Genomic DNA, 20,791 nt, shown 5'->3' with positions numbered 1-20,791 from the left:
TCATCTGTAAAATAAGAATAATTGTACCTCATAAAGTTATTTTGAGGATTAAAAAGTTCATAGATGTGAAGTGCTTAAAACAGCACCTGGGCCTTGGTAAAATACCATGTTAATATTTCCTACCGTATTTGCTATTACTGGTTTTGGCTCAGCAAACAGACATGTGCGGAGCCAACCCAGATGTGACAGAATGTTATACAGTCATTACAAATACACTTCAAAGGACTTTAGTTAAAGTGAAGAGAAATATAAAATTAACTCTTCTGAATGTGAAAGTGTATACATTAACCAAACACTCTAAAAATATGTTAAAATGTTAGCAGTGGTTATATTTGGGTGAAAGGAACTCATGAATTCTTTTTCTTTTCTTCCTTAACCTTTTCTGTTTCTCAAATTGCCTGCAATAAACAGGCATTGCTTATATTTAAGGAGGAACAAAGAGGTTAAAAGTTGCTACGTAAAGTCTGTTGATCTGGATTCCACCCCCCAGCATATGCGTTGCCCTCCCCAGCTGGTTGTGGGAGCCTGTTCTCCAGGTCGGGTCCACGTCATGGAGAGGTCACTGGGGGTGCTGGCCCAGCCTCAGGACTCTGCCTCCGGGCTGGTGTGCACACCGTTTTCCGGGCTACTCCAACCTGCTAATTGTCCTTGCATCCAGCCTGCATCGTACTACCCCTGTATCAGCCAGCTCATTAAAGACCTTATCAAAAACCTTACAAAAGTCTCTGTTTGTTCAGTCAACAAATATGGGTTGAGTCCCTATTATGCTCCAGACTTTGTGTCTTTCGTGTTTCCTTAACAGATGACTCAAAAATAACATTAAGAAAAGAAAAAGGTCAGGCTGACATATTTTGTTTTTAAGTATCTCAGGCTAAACTCCAATGACTGCTGCTTTCCCAAAAGTCTCCCAAACTTTACTGTTATTATTTTCCCCCCAAAAGCACTGTTTATTTATCCAGAATCATAACCTCTTCAGCAGCAGGAGGAGTGGGAGAGGTTCCTTTTTCAATCCAGGGGCCCCCATAATGTCAGTCTGTTTTTACCAAACACACGGGCAAGTGGTGTCACGGACTTGATGAACTAACTACATATTTAGTCTCTCTCTGCCAGAGCAACAGGTAAGCATCCATCTCTGCTTCTGTAAGAATCCTGAACTTAAGATTTTCAAGTATAACTACTCCAACTTCTATTTCTGAAGGTTTGAAATTAGTTGATAGAACAGTGGACAGGCAGGTAACCACAATTTCCACTGTCCAAATGTCCAATCAAATTTCTCCTTCACTTTTTTTCCCCCAAGAAAACTGGTTGACTTGGGTTGTTCAACTCCTGCTGCAGTGGCTTTAAACCCACAGTAGAAACTTGCAGGAACACACCCGTGTACCTGAGGGCCTCGTCCTTCATCTGCACCAATTAAAATCATACAGCTACCAAGAGGCCTCATTTCAGCCTCATTCTGCCTATAGACCTGAGAAATATCAGCAATTATTTTCACACAGTGTGTCCACAGGAATCTCATAGCCATACTCGTATTTCCAATGAGCGCACCCTCTGTACCTGGGGTCTGTGTCGGCTGTCGTTCCTGCTGCCACACAGCCCATGTTTTCAGTTACCTTGAATAAGTGAGTGAGTCACGGCGCTGGAATCCAGTAACTTGTCTGGTACTTTCTTCCGTGTGGCAGTTACTGCACATTTTTTCCCCCTGACAGCTACAGATGTAAGGCCACCCTGGTTAATAGCCTTAAAAGCATATTCTAGTTGGTAGAGCTGGCCCTTGGATGATGAAATGCTATTGTGGCAGTCAAACTAGCGCTAGAACCAGGAAACGTGCTGGTGCACCCAGTACTTCAAGAATGCCTCTGGGGCCCGTAGCTCCTCTACCAGGTGTATTATTATTATTATTATTAATTATTAATCTAGTCTAGAACTTGTCAGGGACTGAAGCCAAACTCAGCCAGTATTCAAACAAATTATGTTCTTCTCCCTCTGAGCATCCAAGTGACTTTTATTCAGCTCTCTTCTTCCAGGCCTTCTGTCATTTTCCTAAAATGGCATCATTGGGACCAGTCCTCTACCCTGGTAACCCTCTAGGATGTGGGCTGTAATTTCTTCATACCTGGAATCTAGAACTCAGTGAAAGCAGGAAAATCCTGGACAGTCTTCCTTTATCTTGGCATCAATGTAAGAGAAGGTCAAGGGGATTCCAGACATTTTTAAGTGCTAAAGAAAATTTCTCCAAACTCATTCAAATTCTTCACATGTACAAACTTCTAAATATCATGGAAAATGTTTGTTTGTTTTTAAAATAAGATCTGAAAATAAAAGCAGATCTGTTCTTTCCTTATACATAAAAGACTAATACAAACTGGTAGGCGATAAATCAATCCTTCAAAGAGCTGAAGTGTGATTACTTAAATGAATGAGTACTCCATAGTAGCACAGAATCAGTCTACCTAACACAAACTACATATGATTGGTGTCAACTATATGAAAGTATTTTCCACTTTAGAATTTAAAAGGTAATTAAATATATGATCCAAAGTTCTTTGTAAAAGTGGTCCAGAGACATTTAAAACAATGCTGTTTTTAGTATGGTGTCTTAGTGTAGCAAGCAGAAAATTCTTCCAGGGGTCATGATTTGTGGCATCTATTTCACATACATAAACACAGAGCTTCTGAGAGCATAGACAGCAAGAGTTACTTAAACAAGTGATTCTAGACATTTGATCTCTGAGAGTGCCTCAAACTGGAGTATGCCCTAGAACCCTCTGGCAGATTTGTTCAAATACAGATTGCTGATCTCCATCCCAGGTTTTCCAACTCAGCAGATTTGGGACGCAAAAAAATCTAAATGCTAAGAAAAAGAAAGAAAGGGGTGAGGGACACTCTTGTTGGAGTGTTTGATGCTGCTGTCATTAGGTACGGAAAGAGCAAGAGGGGAAAGCATGACACTAACAGCTAACATTTGTGAGCAGTTCCAGGGTGCTCTAGTCTCACGTGCATCGATTCATCCAAGCCTTCACCAGCCTGAGGAAATGGGTACCCGAGTCATCATCATCATTATCATTCCTTCTTTCAACAGATGAGGAAACTGATGCACACACTAGTCATTGGAAACACCAGGATTTGGTCCCAAAAGTTTCAACTTCATGTTAGCATGTTCAACCCCACAAGAGGAACCTTCCTGATAAATGTGAACCCTTACCACCTGTCATGAGGCTGGAGGCCCTGACCCCAGGAGCACAAACCCTCCTAGACTGGTGGGACTTCTCGGCAGACTGAGGACAAGACAAGAAACATTACAATCAACAAACATTTATTATAGGCCACGTTGCCACAGGCATATCACATACATTATGTCTATTACAAACACTCTTCGAGGTAGATTTTTGTCATTTTCCCCATGTCACAGCTGTTGCAAAAATTAAAAGAATGTACCTAAAGTGAGCACTCAGTGAATAGAAATTCATTTCAGTATTCCCTCTTCTAGAGATGTCATTTGCTGCCTCTGGCTATGTTCCCAACAAGCTTCAGGTAGCTTACAGTGGCTTTAGGCCTTTACTTCAGGTCCTTACTGGTTTCCTAGGTTGTGCTAGGGCCCAACACTCATTTGTGGCTGTGGCTTCAAATCTGAGCTTTCAGATGTCCCCCCAGCATGCACACTTGGGATCTGCTAATGATGGGGGGAGGGTTAGGGGGTCTAGAAGGCAGAGAAGGAAGTGAGCTTCAAGGAGCAATCTCATTTGAAAAGAGTGTCATGACTTTTTTGTTTGTTTGCCTTATTTTTAATTTGAAAACCACTGAATTGTAACATTGTTTTTATGAGGGAAAATGTGTTTCAAGTTCCAGACCTCATACCTAGGACACAGCCTGTTCCTACTGCAGGTAACAAAATGACATAATCAATAAGCCAGTGTCAAAATGTTGCAGGAGTCAGTGAACTTCTTAGCAGGCCCCTCAACCCAGACATCAAAAGCTTTTCAAGTTCAAGGTAACTCATGTGATGGCTCTTTTCTCCTCTTTCACCTAAACACCTAAATTTCACCTGGTGAAAGCCAAGTGGGTGCTGCATCACCTTTCATGACCTAACCTGGGAAGTCATGTAGCACCATTCCCACCTATTCCCTTGTCACAGAAGCCCAACTAGTTTTCAAGCCCACCACCTGATGGGAGGAATGTAGAAAAAAAGTTGTGGATGTATTTCAGAATTTCTACACAGTCTCAGCTCAGGCTTACACTGACATTACATTTTCCTAAGGGTTTAGATTAAGGCTAAAGTTGCCTCTGGTCCTTGAACATTAGACAAGCTACAATTAGCTCAGCAAGGCTAAACTGGAAAGCAGGAGGTGAGCACAGGGGGAGATAAGTCTGAAGAAGTAGGTGAGGGTCTTTCATGTCATACTAGGGGGCTGGGCTTTTTTCCTACAAATGTCTACTCTTCCTGCTGGGACTAGTGAGAACAGGTATAGATGACCTCCAAAAGTAGATGGTCTCTAAGGCAGAGACTGGAATCTGGAGGTCCACAGCAGAAGGCACCCATATAATATTCCTTAGATTGAGAAGTTTATTACAAAAAAAATAGCGTTTCTGGCTTCTCTTGAAAAATTAGGAAGTCTGGTCACAGTGGAGTCTCATTCTTATAGGCACACAAAGCAGGGAGGGAAATAGCAACCGTCCTCTTTGAATGAGGTGTGTGCTCTCCAGGTAGGCATAGTTTCCGCCCTTTCCTATTGCATCACAATTGTCTTGGTTCGTTATTTACAGATTTCCAATAAATTTTTGAGTTTGTGACTGCCAATCTCAGGCTTCTCATGGGGAAGAGCTTGTGTGGTCTTGGGCCGACAGACCCCTCCCTCCCGGTTGCTTTTCTATCCATGCCCAAGGGCATTTTTTCGTTGCTTTTAGAGAGAGAGGAAGCGGGAGACAGAGAGAGAGACACTGAAGTGAGAGAGAAGCATGGGTTGGTTGCCTTCTCAGACACACACCAACCGAGGATTGAACCCACAACCTGGGTATGTGCCCTGACTGGGAATCAGACCCGTGACCTTTCAGTCTGTGGGATGATGCTGCAGCCAACTGAGCCATACTGGACAGAGCCCCCCTCTCATTTTAACAGCCATTCAAAGTACAATTTGCTTAAATTTCATATAGTAAGTACTGTATGCACACATGTTTTTAACTGTATTTAAACAGAAACCTTGTTTCTCTTGTTAAAGACATCCTTGAAGTTATTTCCCTTGCTGAACTGGACTTGATTCATTTGTTCAGAAGAAGTACAAACAACTGTGCACCCTGTAAAGTGTAAATCAGGTACAGTAAGTCTTCATTTAATGTTGCAGTTCTGCAACTTTAAGTAAAACGACATATAACAAAACCCAAAACGCCGTATAACAAAACCAATTTTACCATTGTTTATAATTGATATAAACAGGAGTTACATTCCTACAGTACTTCATCAACGTTATAACAAACAAAGTGATGCTAAAGAAACAATGTTAGCAAGGACCTGCTGCACAAGAGGACTTTCCAGAGGGAGAGTTTACCTCAGCTGCCCCTGGGAGCCAGCACCACGGCCTGATGGCTGGACTCTTAGTCCTCAGGTGATTTCAGCCAATCAGGACATGGAAAAGCCCAGTTTAGGTGCAAAACACTGAGTGATGTGCATTCTCACCTCACAGGAAATATAACAACTTCTCACACTCCTTTTCAACTCTACAAACTCTACCCTTCTTCAAACCCCACATCCAGTCCCAACTCCTTCCGAAAGCCTTCCCAGGTTACTCCAGTTGTGTCGACAAGACTTGCTACCTAGGGCAGCCTCTACGGCCTGCTCTATGCCTGTGTTTCCAAGTCCCTCCATCTCAGCTCCTTTATCACTGTGCCTCATCTGCTCTCAGGCTCCCTTTCGGCCCATAGCCAGCCTGGACTTTGTCCCAGTAGGGCTGCCACTCTTGTTTGCCTAGAAAACTGATGCCCTGCTACAGCATCTCTGCCTCGGTCAGCTTTCCAAAGCTCCTCCCTACCAGGTATCTCTAGGGCCAGCATGGACCCATCCCCACCTCTTTTTCCATAATGCCTATTCCTGTATCTACCAGAGACACTGAAGCCAGTGAGAAGGTGAGAAAATGAAAAGATCAAACAGAACAATTATTGGGAAGCAGACAAAGAAATGACCAGAGGAAACTCCAGCTAGGAGCTAGCTGACACGGAACCCTGATGGTGACTTCACTGAGAATTAAAAATAAACCACTGGAGACATGTAAGCATAATAGTGTCCACCACTGGTCCATACATATTTTTCTATTCATATTGTATCTTTGAATTTGAGAAGAACTGTCTGAAAAGAAGAGGTCAACATGAGAAGGACAGTCTGAGGATACCAGTAGGGGAAGTACCACTGTGAGGAATAAAGACAGGAGCAAAAAGACATTAAGGGTCTCAGAAATGTTCATAAAAGGGAATCAAAGCATTAGAGAAGGAGAGAGACTGGATTCTTTTTGCTGGATGGTAGCTGTCAATAGACAATTGTGTGTAAAACACAGTTATAATTTCAGTTATATAGAGGGTACAGCAACAAGAAAGCATAAGATAGAGAATCTTATGCTTGGGTTAAAGTACTTGGATGATTCAATTGATCAATATTTGATTCAGGTATCTAGTATACACTAAGCATTGAATAACATCACAGGCATGTTGAGATTGTACAGACCAGATGCCCATGAGATCAGATTCGATAATATCCAGTATGATTGTTAAATGCTTCCATCTGCTTACCATCACACATTTGTGGAGTAAGTGACTTCCTGATATTTACTGAAGGCCTACTCAGAGCCAGATGCTGTGGATGCAGTGACGAGTAAAAAAGACACAGACCTTGACTTCATGGTAATTATAGTCTAGGCTTAGTTATTCTCACCTGAAGCAGTAACATCCATATCACCCAGGGACATATGGACACAGAGGCACTCTTGGTTGCACATTGACTAAGGACCCTACTGGCATTTAGCAGTCAGAGACCAGGGATACTAAACACTCTACACTGTACAGACCCTGACTATAGGCCAACAGTACCCCTCTTGGTAAACACTAGCAGTGCAAGATGTGACACCATGTTTACAGACAGATTTTTTTCATAGTAACAAGACCAAGTATAATGTTTGTTTTAGAAGCATAAAATTTTCAAATGTCTTTACAGTCTTCTTATTTAATCTCATGGAATACTTTTCTCCTAACTTACACATTTTGGAAAACACTAAAATAGAGGTCAAGAGCAGACACTCCTAGGTCTAAATCCCAGCTCTTATCATTTACTAGTTTGGATTGTGAGAAAGTTACTTAAAGTGTCTGGGTTCCTATCATGAGGTAAATGGTAGCTAGATCCTGGAGGTATTGTTAGATTGTTGGGAGGACTAAAGGCAGTGATTCTATGAATTGTTTTGTACAGTGTCTGGAAACCTGGATGTTAAGAAGAGGTGATCAGTATACACATTGTGGCCCAGAAGTCTGGGTGTGGAAAAAGATGATGTAATGGATGGATAGAGGGGGCCTGGCAACAGGGGATGGCTTCTTGAAGAACAAAGGTACCTGAAGTCCTAAAGTGACAGAGGAATGAGAAGGGGAGAAGAAGGTCCAGCAGACAAAGATGGACAAATGGGGAAATGATGCAGGCAAGAAGCTTACCTGGAAGGTGTTATTCCTATTCAATCCACGAATCACATCCAAGGAATGATTTATTTCCCACAAAGATTCCCCTGAGCAAACAGGTCCCTGATGCTACCTTACCCTATTTCTACTTTGCATCCTCTTTGTGCAGAAGAGGCATAAAAACCAACTTGTTGGTCTCATGTGGTCCTGCCTCAGATGATTCACCCACAGAAAGACCCACTGGAGAGAGAACGCAGTGTCTAAGCGAGGTGTAACCACACCCTTTGCCTAGCCTCTCTCAGCAGGTCGTCTCAGGGCCCCATCACTATATCGTAACGTCAGGAGCAGGGACAAGAGCAGGGAGTCTAAGCAAATGGAAAGCTTGCTTCTACTCTGTATGGTCTTGCTTGTTTGTTTGCTTGCTTGACATGTTAACTATCTTGACAAGATTTCTGCAACATTCCTTCCTATCACTTAAGTTAAGTAGAAGTTAGCCAAACTGGTCCCCCACTTGTCATGAACAGAGATCTCACATTCTGGGAGCATGTGCCAGTTGCATAATATAGAACAGTATTCTGGGTGTGTGGTGGGGCGAAGAGACAGAACCATGACATTTATTGCATGCAAGCCATTGTAGAATTTATAAATGCTTGTTGACTCTTCTTGCTTGTTGTAGAAAGCCCCAGCTCTCAATTCAAGTGTTGGATCCACCCACGTATTAATGGAAGGCAACATCCCAGCTGCTGTCTTCACCCACTTTGCATCCTTCCCCAAATAAAAATATTCAGAAAGTAGATAAGAGTTGCCCTTTTCTTAATGTCCCCTGCTCTTTCCTTTAATTCTCAGTGTTCTCTTAAGTACTTCCCTAGAGCCAGCAGCTTTCTGAGAAGGGGAATTACAGCTGCCAATCATAGCCAGTGGGGCTTACTTCTACCCAGTGCTTTTGGTTCTTTTCTTGGTTGGGTTTTGGTATCTGTCCTTGGCTAAATGCTTAGCTCTCCAACTGATGCTCCTGATCAGTGCATGTGGAGTAATCAAACTGTGGTGTCATTTGGAAGAAAAAAAAGTCAAGTTATGCAACTATTCTTTTTTTCCTTATTCATACTCTAGAGTTGATGGTCAGGAAGCATTATTTATGGAAGGACCTTGACCTTCTAAATTGATAAGGTCTTTTCCCAAACCTACCATTCTATGCAAAATTTCATCTTTCCACTTATAATATGGATTCAATATCAGAAATGGCAGTAAACATTCTATAGGAAAAAGAGCTGAGATAGGTGAGTGATGCCTGTTTTGAAATCAGAATGGGGAAGCGGCAACATGTATGCGATGATGTTTGCCATCCTTGGTCTATAACCAAGTAGCTTATGGACTGGCTTTTCATATTATTCCTAGTGTCACAGTTCAGCCCACTGTCTCGGTCCTGAGAACCTATAGTTACATTTGAAAAAAATTATTTTTACCTTGGTAATTATAAAAGTATCTTCATGTCACTCCATTTATTGCATTCAATCAAGAGACATTATTGAGCCCCAGCTATTTGTCAAATACTATGCTAGGACCCTGACAAAATAGCAGGGAACAAGAAAGACAAGACCCTGCCCTCATGGAGCTAATTTCCTAGAGTAGGGGGGCAAATAAGAAACAAACACATACATAAGAACATTGCAGGTAACAAGTGCTTCAAAGAAACAGAACGTACAAATAATGATAAAGACTGACTGAAAGAGGAATTTGCTATTTTTTTAAGATAAGAGATACACACTGGCATGTTTGTATGAGATTGGTGAAATTGCTATATAGATATAAAAATTGATGTTGCTGCAGAATAAAAAACAACTACAGGAACTGCTTGATAACTTACTCTTTCACATACCCTTTCTTCACCAGAGCAAATCAATTTTCCTCTCTCCAATTGATCTCTTTGTAGTCTGTGGTCATTAGTTTCTCTGAGATTCCAGAGTTGGGTTATTTTCTATCCTATATGTCATGACAATCAGCTTCCCCCAAAAAATCATACATCAGAGCATGAGTTGCCATTTATATAGTTTTGGGTATTTTTCTACTATCTGGACTTGCTTGTGTGTTCTTAAAGTCCATTTAACTGTGTCATATGCTGTCACTAAGGATTGGCTTCCCTCCTTCATATTTCTTTTCTTTTCTTTTTTTTAAGACAGCGTTGTCTCCAGAGGATTTAGTTCTTTATTTTATTTTATTTTTTATATCCTCACCCAAGGACATTTTTAATTGCTTTTAGAGAGAAAAGAAGGGAGAGAGAGAATCATTGATGTGAGAGAGAAACATCGAGAAGTTGCCTCCCATACATACCCCAACTGAGGATCATATGTGCCCAGACCAGAGACCAAAGCCTAAACCCAGGTATGTGTCTTGACTGAGAATTGAACCCATGACCTTTTGGTTATAGGGTGATACTCCAACCAACTGAGCCACACTCACCAGGGCCCCTCTCTCGTATTTCTTCAAAAGGATTCATTTTGTTGATTTTTCTCTTAAATAACCCTTTTTAACTGTTTTGACAACAACAGCAAAAACAACTTTCAACAAATGCTTATGGTCATAAAACAAGCAAACATAGTGTTTATCATCAAAAAACTTTGGCCCCAAATCCCCACATGGATTTCCTAAATTTTGTGAGCTCAGACAGGTCATGCATGAGCCATAATGAAGTTTTGGATCCCTTTGCCCAAAGTCCAGACTAACTCCAGGTACAAGCTTAATCCTGACTCAAACTCAGTCTTGACCCAAGTTGTATCATTTTTCTCTAACTTCCAGAACAGAGCCAGACAAGGCCCACCACAGGGCACAGTCCTTCATTAAGCCAGCTGCTCTATATGAAGATGACCAAGTGCCAGTAGGTTTCTAAAGAAAGAATCTAAAGAAATATCAACAGGAAAAAGGAACAAATGTAGGAAACCTTTTAATCTTTTACTGATTCTACCACCATGGCCCAATTATTTCTTTGACTTTGACCCATATCAAAGCTCCTCTTTTTCTCTTCCTCCCACTCTTCCTTTTCCCCCTCCAAAGTGTGTGTGAAAAGGTTTGGCAGAAAGATTCATTGGTTCTTTCTAGAAATTTGAGATTGCAATTGAGGATAATCAAATTTCCAACTATTGCATGTAGCTTCTTGAGCAACTTCTTCCAAAAGGGGTATATATATTCTTACATTCTAGATCTGAAATTATGATCTGGATCCCTGAGACATGCACATCATCACAAGACATTTGTCTGTGATTCTTCAAGGAGGAACAGCTCAGAAGAGTTCTTCAGGCAGCCAAGTACAAATGTTATGGGAAACTTGGTTCTTCTTGCCAATGCAGTAAAGAATTACAGACCAGCAAACCTACTGACATGCAAACAAAGTTTATTAGTGCCAAGTTCTAATGGGAGAGCAAAAACTATGTTTCTTAGAAACACAATTTCAATTTTTTTTAATTAGAATGTAATACAGTTATTTGTCAAATCATGTTTCTTCTTCTACTCTTGTTACTAATCATGAAACAAACCTGAATTATCAGATTCAATTTTTAGCTAAATAAATATTATTCTGACTTTAAGGGGGGAGAAAAACAAAGGAATGATAAACACACAGTGGGACAGAATTTCCCTCTTGGTGGTAGGAAGTCAGGAGAATGAAAGCAGCATGCATAGATCTTCATGAATAGTGTTCTAGGTTACAAATTGGGTGGTGGCCTCACAGACGTATTATCATGCTTTATAACATGTCCATATGTTGCATATATATTTTTTGATATGTATTAAATGTTACATAAAAGAAAAAAGCGATTTGAGCCTAAGTTATAAGCAAAGAATGCATTCTGCTTTCTTAGATAAGGTACCATTATTTTAAAAACAAAATTCAAAAAGATTGTTCTGGTTTTCTGGCTTATTCCCAACAGGTTTTTTTTTTTTTTTAAGTTTTCCAGGAGTTAAATTCACATGTTAATTAACTTTGTCAGGTAAAATATATTTGGATTTTTTCATCAGTTTAGTTCCCCTATCAGGTTCCAGCTGAATAAAAGAAGCAACCACATTTCTTAGTGTATTCATTCCAAATGTTTCATGTAATTCTGTGTTCTGATGTTTCTGTGTTAGAATGAATTTGAGGTCAATTATATTTTTCTTTTGTAAAACATTTATATTCATTTTCTTTTTGAACTAGTGGCTCCTTTTCTAATTGATTTATAAAAGCTGTTTCTATCTATACAAACATTTTTCCAGTTTTTCATTTGTTACTTGTTTGTTAGTGAGAAAGCTTTTAGCTCTTAAATGATACTATTATCAATCTTTTTCTTTGAATTTTTGCCTTTGTATTATGGTATCCTCCTTCATCCTAAGATAATTGAATCATCCAGCTAAATGTTCTTCTATTGTGTTTGATGGTTTAATTTATATTCATATATGGCACAGGTCAACAAACTACAGCCATCAGGTTTAATCTAGCCAGCTGTCTACTTTTTTTAAGTAAAGTTTTACTGGGACACAGCCACACTCATTTGTTTATGTATTTCCATGTCTGCTTTCACACTGCAATGGCAGTTAATTGGTTGTATGTAACAAAGACAGTATGGCTCACAATGCCTAAAATTTATTATCTGGACCTTTACAGAAAAAATTTTGTCAATTCCTGGTGAATGACACAACTCTTATTCTAGCTCTGTGTATTAAATAGTTAATACTTTTTCCCACTGATTAAATGTCATACTTATTAGGTATAAAAATACAGACATATACATATATACAGTCTGTCTACTTTCTTCTAATTGTCTACAATATCATATTTTTTAAAAAGTATAGTTTTGAAATATATAAAATGCTGATAGCAAAAGTTCTTCCATTATCACCTACAAATTTTATTGACAATCTTTAAATCTATTCTTTTGAATGAAATGTTGTCAAATTTCTATGTCTGTTATGAGCGTTTGTATATGTGTTTATGTGGACGTAAGTATTAATTTACCTCCATAAATGCCTAGGAGTGGATGGAATCACAGGGTCATGTGTTAAGTGTACATTTAACTTTGTAAGAGATCACCTGTTTTTCTTGTTATATATTAAGTATTTTTTTCTTTTAAATTGTTTTGATTTCTCTTCCAGAAAAACCAATTATGCTGGATCTCTTTTGACTGCTTTCTACATTCACTATTTTCTCTTTAACCCTTTTCAATCTTTACTTCTATTCCATTGTACTAAGTTTGCTTGTTCCTGTCTTGTGCTCTGCCACTGTCCTCTCCTTTTCAGTGTCCTCCAGTTCTTCTCTAGCTGCACTCCACTGATCTCAGGATTTCTAACTGAGCTTGGCCTTTGCTATGTATACTTGTTCATAGCAACTTTTGCTCCAGCTATTGCTCTTTACAGTATAATTTGGTACCCATTTTGGAAAGCTGTCATTATTTACCAAGTTGAAGATACACATACCCTAAGATCCTATGAACCCTGGATCTTTATATGTTCTTTATATATTCTGTATATAGTCAAAGCAATATATGCCCTTTGTCAGTCACATGTGTCCATATAATTGCCCTCTATGGCTTTCTTTTTCACTCTCTTAATGTTATTTTTGGTGACCATAAGTTTCTATTTTAATGCATTCATAAATATCAATCTTTTCCTTTATGGCTACTGCTATTTACATTCTATTTAAGAAGTCTTTTCTTATCCTGAGATTGTGAAGATATTCTTTTATACTTTCTTCTAAGACCTTTATTGTTTTGCCTTTCCTTTAAAAGAATAGTTTACCTAAATTTTATTTTCGCATATCTGTGAAGCCGAAGTTAATTTTCTTCTTTTTCTCATGGGTTTCCAAATATCTCAGCACATTCCCTGAGAGGACTTTTCTTTTTTCCACTGCCCTACAGTGTCACCTTTGACATAATCAAGGGTCCATCTAATTGTTTTACTCTTCCAATCCATTGAGAAATGTGTCCATCCTTGAGTCAATGTCACAAAGTCTTAATTGCTATAGTTTTGTGATAAAGCTTGACACAGCTAGCTAGAGTAATTTCTCCCATATTCTTCTTGTTTCTATATACATATATATTTAAACATTATTTTATGTATTAAACTAATTAATTTTATATCATAGCATTATACTTATGTAAATATATGAATTTATATGAATATACTATTTAAATATATTTATGTATTTATGTATTATATATATAGTATATTTTCCTCTAAGCACAGCTTTATCTGCATCCCATAAATGGATAATAGTGCTTTTATTATTATTCATCTAAAATATTTTATAATATCATTAGGTGCATGTGTATTTAGTATTGTTATATCTTACTAGTCAATTAAACCATTAATTACATCTTCTTCAGGAGTGAATTTATGTTGTTTCTGTCACATGCATGGAAGCACTAGTAACCAGGGATCATCTTAATCCAATTTCAGAGACTTCATTAATGCTGAGTTTCAATCCCTCCAAAGGCCCATTTACTTCCAGTTCAACCTCACTCGTGCAGTGCAGGCATCCTCGTGAGGTCTCAGTCAAAAGAGGGGAGGGTTTACTAGGCTTCCCTCATGGTGACCTTGGACTCTAAGCCTTGTGACTCAGATCCATTGGGCTATAAAGGTGTTGCTCAGCCTCCAAGCCACACTCTCCAGGATTGGCAAGCACCCCAATAAACTGTTTATTGTTAGGAAATAAAAAAATTGTTTCATTGGCGTGTTACTTTTAAACTGGTCATGGTACCAAATTTGGTTATTGATCCTGGAAATTTTTTTCTGCTGCTTCTGTTACATTTTCCAGGTAGATAAAAATAATATCATCAGCAAATGACCATGCTTCTGTGTCTTCTTAGCACTTAGTATTACAAAGCAAATGTATACAGCCAGTCTCACTTTTAAGCACGCCTCCTCTGACTAGATGCCTTACGTGTTTTGCTTGTGTGTGCCTCAATGTGAGTCTCTTCTCATTGAATTGGTAGGGAAGAAGTAAATCATTTGCATCAACAGAGAATGCTCTCCCTGGCAGTCTGAAAATATTCTTAATTCCATAATGAAGCATTCTTTCCCATTTGTTCTGTTCTCTTCTTCAGAAACAATTATTTATATGTCTCAATGTTCTGTTCTCTATATCTATTATATTCCCTCACATGACTTTTTTCCCTTTCCTTGGCATTCTAGGAGAATTTCTCAAGTTTGCTTTCATCCTCTCTGTTATTTGTTCTAGTCTTCGTGGTGTAACAGGGTGCAGCCAAGAGGGGAGCCCCAGATAGGGATTTGTAATAGGGTCCAGAGGAGCTTGGAGATAACTGGCTCCACACCACAGGGCCACACCTGCCCAGAATGCTGGCAGCTGTGGCCAATTGTGAGAGGAGCTGGAAATGGAGCTGCAGAGGAAGATTGGCGCTGGGATTTAAATGGAGGCACAGCAGCCATTGGGCGTCTCTCTTTTTGGGACCACGCGTCTGTTTAGGACCACGTGGCTTCGGTGTCTTGGTTGGGACCATGAGGCTTGGGTAAGAGTCAGGACCACGAGGCTTTGGAAGTGCTCCCTTTTGCCACGTGGAGGGTGCTGGGAGGACTGTGTACATTTGTAGGGAACTTCAGTTTGTGTTATTTCAAATAAATAATAAATTCCTTTCCTTTTCATGAATCTCTGGCATTGAGAGATGTCTTTCCTTTGGCGGCGGACATAACGAACCTGAGGGGTTCCTTTTGGGTAATAGTATATTGACTCGGCTGCCCTTGGCCCCCACTTTTTAAACTGTAACAATGGCTCATTGTGCCTTTTTACATTTTGTTATCTCATTCTCTTATTCCTGTGTAGATTTATGTCCTTTCTCAAAAAGTCCACAACTCTTTTACTACCAAACAATTTTCTGAAATGTTCTTCTGGAGCCTGCAGTACATTGTTTCCCAAGATATATTGAGGTTCTTAATCTTAGCCTGCTCTTCCCTTTCCCTTGTTTTTGTAATTTATTTACATGTTCCATATTAAATTGTTTTTCTCTTTAATCACGATCTTCCTCATCATGATACAGCTCACCTTATTGACTGCTTACTGTGTACTCTCCTAAGCATTTCTTACCTATTAGCTTGTGTAGTCCTCACAAAAGCAATGAAGAAAAGCATTACTAACTTCATTTTATAGATGTGAATGCTGAGATACCAAGGTTAGGCAACTTGGCCAGGGTCGCAGAGGGATAAATGGTGGAGTCAGGATTTGAACCCAGACTGTCTGGCTCCAGCATGTTGATGCGACACTGCCTCTCAGTCATTTTTAAATGATTTTTAAAGGTAAATGCTATTTAAACTTGCTATTTGACCATAGGCACTGTTGTGTAGATGCCCCCTGGCTCCATTTCTGTGTGTGAAGTCAAACTCCCTTCTCAGTTCCACAGCTGAAGGGCAAGTTGGCGTACAAACATCCAGGCCAGTTCTGTTTCTAGGTGGGTATTTACCCATCTAACCCTGCACCTGATACTCCTAGCCAGTGGAATACTTGAAAAGTATATTTCTGACTGGTTTCAACAGAGCTCTGTCTTTCAGTGCCAACTCTAATAACTCTTTACCTGCAGGGATTATATCTCTCAGGAGGAAGGAACTACTGCCAGCTCCCCACCCTGGTGTCTCCCAACACACACACACACACACCATCCCACTACTTACTGCCTTGTTTACTCCTGGGGAATTGCTGTCTTTAAGAAGATGCAGATAAATAACAAGGAAGGAGGAGGAGAATCAACCTAGATTACCTCACAGGACCTTACAGCCAAGGGTCAGCTGGATCTTTGAGTCAAGAGGTAAACAGTGCACCAGTCTGAAGGGTCATCTGTTTTTCAAGTATGCTCTGTTTCATGATCCAGATGAGGAGGTTTGTCTTAGCCTTCATGTGTCTGTGTTAAAGATTCAGATCCTCTGAAGTTCTGGGGCTTTCCTGCCCATCAGACAATTTAGGGGATGGTTATAAGCTTCCCCCTCACTGCTCCCTGCCATGACTTCATAGATACTTCATTGAAAAGGTGGGAGACACTGTACAAAGAGCTGTTAGTCCAGAATTCCCCTCAGCTTTTTTTTTAAAGTTTCCCAAACAGATTAGATCAAATGAGTTCATAAAGGTATGGAAGAGGTACATCAATTTCTACACCTGATTACAACTTCAGCAATGGCCTTTGTGTATCTACAGATACTTTTCACCTCACTTAACATCTTCCAAATCCTCAACAAATAAAAATAACCAATCAAGACCCTCTAAAAGCACAATTCTTGTATTGGGTATAACTAGGTAACAACTACTGTTTGCCTATCCAACCAGGACTGCTCTCCTCTTCTTCTTGAGTAACACCACCCCAATTTTATCTGGACTGACTATATTTTTGAGCCTCCCAATCCATATGGTCATGTGACATTATTTTAGCTAAAAAAAAAAAAAAAACATGAACAGAAGCTGTTGGGAATAGGGTGAGGGTGGGAGACAGTGCGCAGAAAATACTCCCTAAAAGGGGACAGGCAGCTAGAGATTGGTCCTCTCTTTTTCTTCTTCCTCACTTCCTCCTGCTTCCTGCCTGGAACACATATGTGATGGCTGGATTTTCAGCAACTATATTAGACCATGAGCAACCTAGAGATGGAAGCCATGCACTGCTGATGGCAGGGCAGATATAAAGAACGTGTGGTATGGGTCCCTCACACCAGTTTTGAATTTCATGCCTCTAGACTTCTTTTATAAAAAAGAAAAACAACAAAATAAAGCCCACATTTTGTTTAATACATGGTTATTTATAGTCTTTTACTAGCAGTCTAATTCAATTTCTGAAATCCTTCTCTAAATAGTAACAGTAATAAAAAGCTAATGCTTGTTAAGTGCCCACTATATGCTGAGCACTCTTCTATGTGATATTAATTCCTTTAATTCTCACAGCAACAGTATTATCTCATTGTACAGGTAAGGAAATTTAGATCAGAATGTTTAAGTAACTTGCCCAAGGTCACACAGCTAGTGAGCAATGGACTGAGAATTTGATTCCAAGCAAGGCCCAGAATCTTCAGTCTTAGCCACATGCTAACTGCCTTTAGCATCCCAGCCCAAACATCAAAAATGGCCCAGAAAATACACTGGGTACTACAGTTAGGCAATGGCAGTCCCAACAGTTTAAGTTGAGTAGCTTCCAGATTCCTGTGTGACTATCATGGAATTCTTTGACTTTTCTAAACACCAAATCACACATGCCATGCTGACAAAAACCCAGAATGAAAGGCTGCTGCTCAGCCTGAGATGAAATCCCAGGTGAGGACTCAGCACTGTTGCACCCAGGAGCCGGCCTCCTGCTGCCCTCAGGCAGCCCCTCTGTATTTCCACATTCCCACCTCATTCAGGAAGCTCAGGTATGAGTCACCCTTCGGCAAAACCCCAATTTTCCTCCAAGTGAAACAGAAACAGAACAGTTGTAGAAATCATTATTAGTAACCCTTCAACATTTCTGTGCAGTTAGGTCCACGTGTTCAGATCCTTGGCATGTATCGGCCTTTTCAGAGTCACAGTCCCAGTTTCTGTGTGTGCAGCCGTGGGCACTCACAGCTGACCACAGAGTAAAGACCAAGTTCATTTGTAAGAATTTGTTCAGGTTCTCTGGGATATTTGTATATGCATTCATGTAAGGTGTTTTCTAGCCCCTTCTCAGTCGACCTCAAGTTAAAACAAGTTAAAAGTAAGTTATTCTCATGCTTACAGAAAGGTGTTGGTTTCTCCCTCCTCTACTCTTTCTCACTTACAACAGGTTAAACAGTCAGACTGAGAGCATCTGACTGAAAAGATAGAGTGAGAGATACACTGACTTCAACAAACAGGGGAAACACACTAAAATTTTTATCAGACCTCAAACTTACACATGAGCTAATATTGCAAAAGGACCCCATTCAAATGCAAGCATTGCCAGCACCAGCGTTTCAGAAGCCCAGAGAGATGGGACATAGTGAAGGGGTCAGGGGGCTGCTCCTATGCAATCTGGGTAACTCCCTGTGCTAATGTCTGAAATCCTACCTTTGTAGAGCTCTTCCATTTTTCTTAGTTAGGGAATGCAGCTGCTACTGGAAAGATAGCAACAAACGACAGATGATTTTCTTCCCCAGGTAGAGAGACCTAGTTTGTCAGTGCCTTTCCAACCTAACAGCTCTGCGAAAGTAAATAAATCAGGACACAAAAAAACGTGTGCAGCAGGGTGGGGGCACACGGAAGAGTGGCAAGGGGAGAGGTGAGCCAAGCCAAGTGAGGGGTTGAGAGAGAGGGTGAATGCACAAAGAGGACTGTTTGAAGGGGTGGGACAAAGAGGGGAGGAGGCACTAGAAGGTGAAGGGCTCATTTAGGGTGAGGCCTCGCAGGGAGGTAGGGCGCATGGACAAGTAGGGTCTAGTAAGTGAGCCAAGGAGAGGAGAAATGGGCATATAATCTTCACCTGGTGAGGACACCTGGGTAGAAGCTCCGACCATTGGGAATTGAGGGGCAGAAGCAAATGGGCCCTGGGTTCCAGAATGAAGTGGAGAAAGAGGGGAACAAATTAGGGGAGTAAGAGGAAAAAGACAGCACAGCTCATTGTCTCCTATTTCATGCAAACACACGTCTCAGTGAGCCCAGCACCAACATGTGGCATGTGCTGCTCCCACTTAGCCTCAGTCCGCCTAACTGTTCCTCTTGCCAAGGTCAATCTCAAAACCTTGGTTGCCCAATGATGTGGGTATGAGTCAGCGCCCTGCCAAGCTAGGTGGGTCATGGGTGTGGGTGGGAGCCTGAGAGACTTGCACAACCCTGCACTGCTGATGTCACCAGAAAAAGCCCAGCTGCTATCTCAATAGGCTCCAGAGAGACCCCCCTAAAGACTTGGAGAGGAGGGACACTCCTTGGACAGTAAGATTTCTGGCTTCCCTGCTAAGTTGGCCCTCTGATGTGCCCTGTCACTTCCTGGACCAGAGTATTAACAGGAATACTGAGTCCCCTTCCTGTCTGCCTCTGTGGGTAAGGAGAGGGCTAGGAGGTGTTAGAGCCAACATTGCTGACATCCCCAAGCTTTATCTTCTGTTCCAGTTACTGGCACCAGGCACTCCTGGGCTGAAGAGTAGGGTCATCACTTCTCAGGGGGAACTTTCCTGAGCTTCTGATAGGGTGGAATGAGGCACCCTTCCAAGGACCACTGGCCTTGGGACCCCTAGCCAGCTTGGGTCTGAAGGGAGGGGCATAAGGGATGCTGAGTAGCCAACCCCGGTCAGCTTAGCCTTAGGGACTTCAGAAACAGCCCATGCTTGTGGCAAGATTCTTGTACAACCACCTTGGTTCCCCCAAACCACCTGCTGGGCCAAGTCAGGGAAACAGGGAAATAAAGGCTTATTCCTGCAGATGATACCAAAAGCAGCAAGTTAGCAATAGAGGAATCTATCCCTTCTCATATCTAGAGTTTGTCACAACAGAGATAAAATCAACAAAGAAACTCCAGTGCAATGATTCTGAGAGGATATGCCTCTAAGGGGATGGAGAGGGATATGTGATTCTTAATAGGAGACTGATGATTTTTAAATTCTCTCCAATCACCACCACACCCACCTACAGAAATTCTGAATCATCTTCCAAGTAAGAATAGTTATAGAATCAACAGCCTAAAAGGTTCAGTAACCACAGAGCACCTCCCATATTCTGGCACTACATGTAGACGCCCAGAGTACTGAGGCAGACACAGATTAAGGACCACTGCCCCATTGGGTCATCACTCTGGATTTGTCTGAGCATGATGGTTTATTTACTCACAAGATAGTCCAGCAGGGAGGGCATGAACCAGCTCAACTTCACCTTTGGGGTGGGATAGGTACTGAGGGAAGTGATCCTCTGGCCCAACCTGATCCCGGATGCTCAGCCAGGCAGGTGATGCTGGATGTGGTCATGATGGGCAGTCTCCAGCTCTGGGGGAAGCAGACAGTGAATAGTGGGGGACGAAGCAGGAGCTAGACTCAAAGGTGGGTAGAGTGCAGATAGTATCAACAGAGCAGCACCTGGAAGTCTGGTCAAGCAGGTTATCCACAGGTGAGAATGAGCACCTGAATACCAGAATTTAGGAGAGTTCTTTAGTCTTTGGGCTAGGGAACTGGAAGGTATAGGCAGGGAGGCAGGGGTTCTAGGAGGTTACCAGAAATA

At 41.0% G+C, this 20,791-nt stretch overlaps 1 pseudogene; it reads right to left on the bottom strand.

Annotated features, from left to right (window-relative positions):
- Positions 1-952: 952 nt before the first annotated feature.
- On the bottom strand, positions 953-5,741 carry LOC114498518 (annotated as a pseudogene).
- Between the last annotated feature and the right edge of the window lie 15,050 nt (positions 5,742-20,791).

The sequence above is a fragment of the Phyllostomus discolor genome, chromosome 6 (assembly GCF_004126475.2).
Source record: "Phyllostomus discolor isolate MPI-MPIP mPhyDis1 chromosome 6, mPhyDis1.pri.v3, whole genome shotgun sequence".
Lineage (NCBI taxonomy): Eukaryota > Metazoa > Chordata > Mammalia > Chiroptera > Phyllostomidae > Phyllostomus > Phyllostomus discolor.
This window is presented reverse-complemented; position numbering and strand designations above follow the sequence as displayed.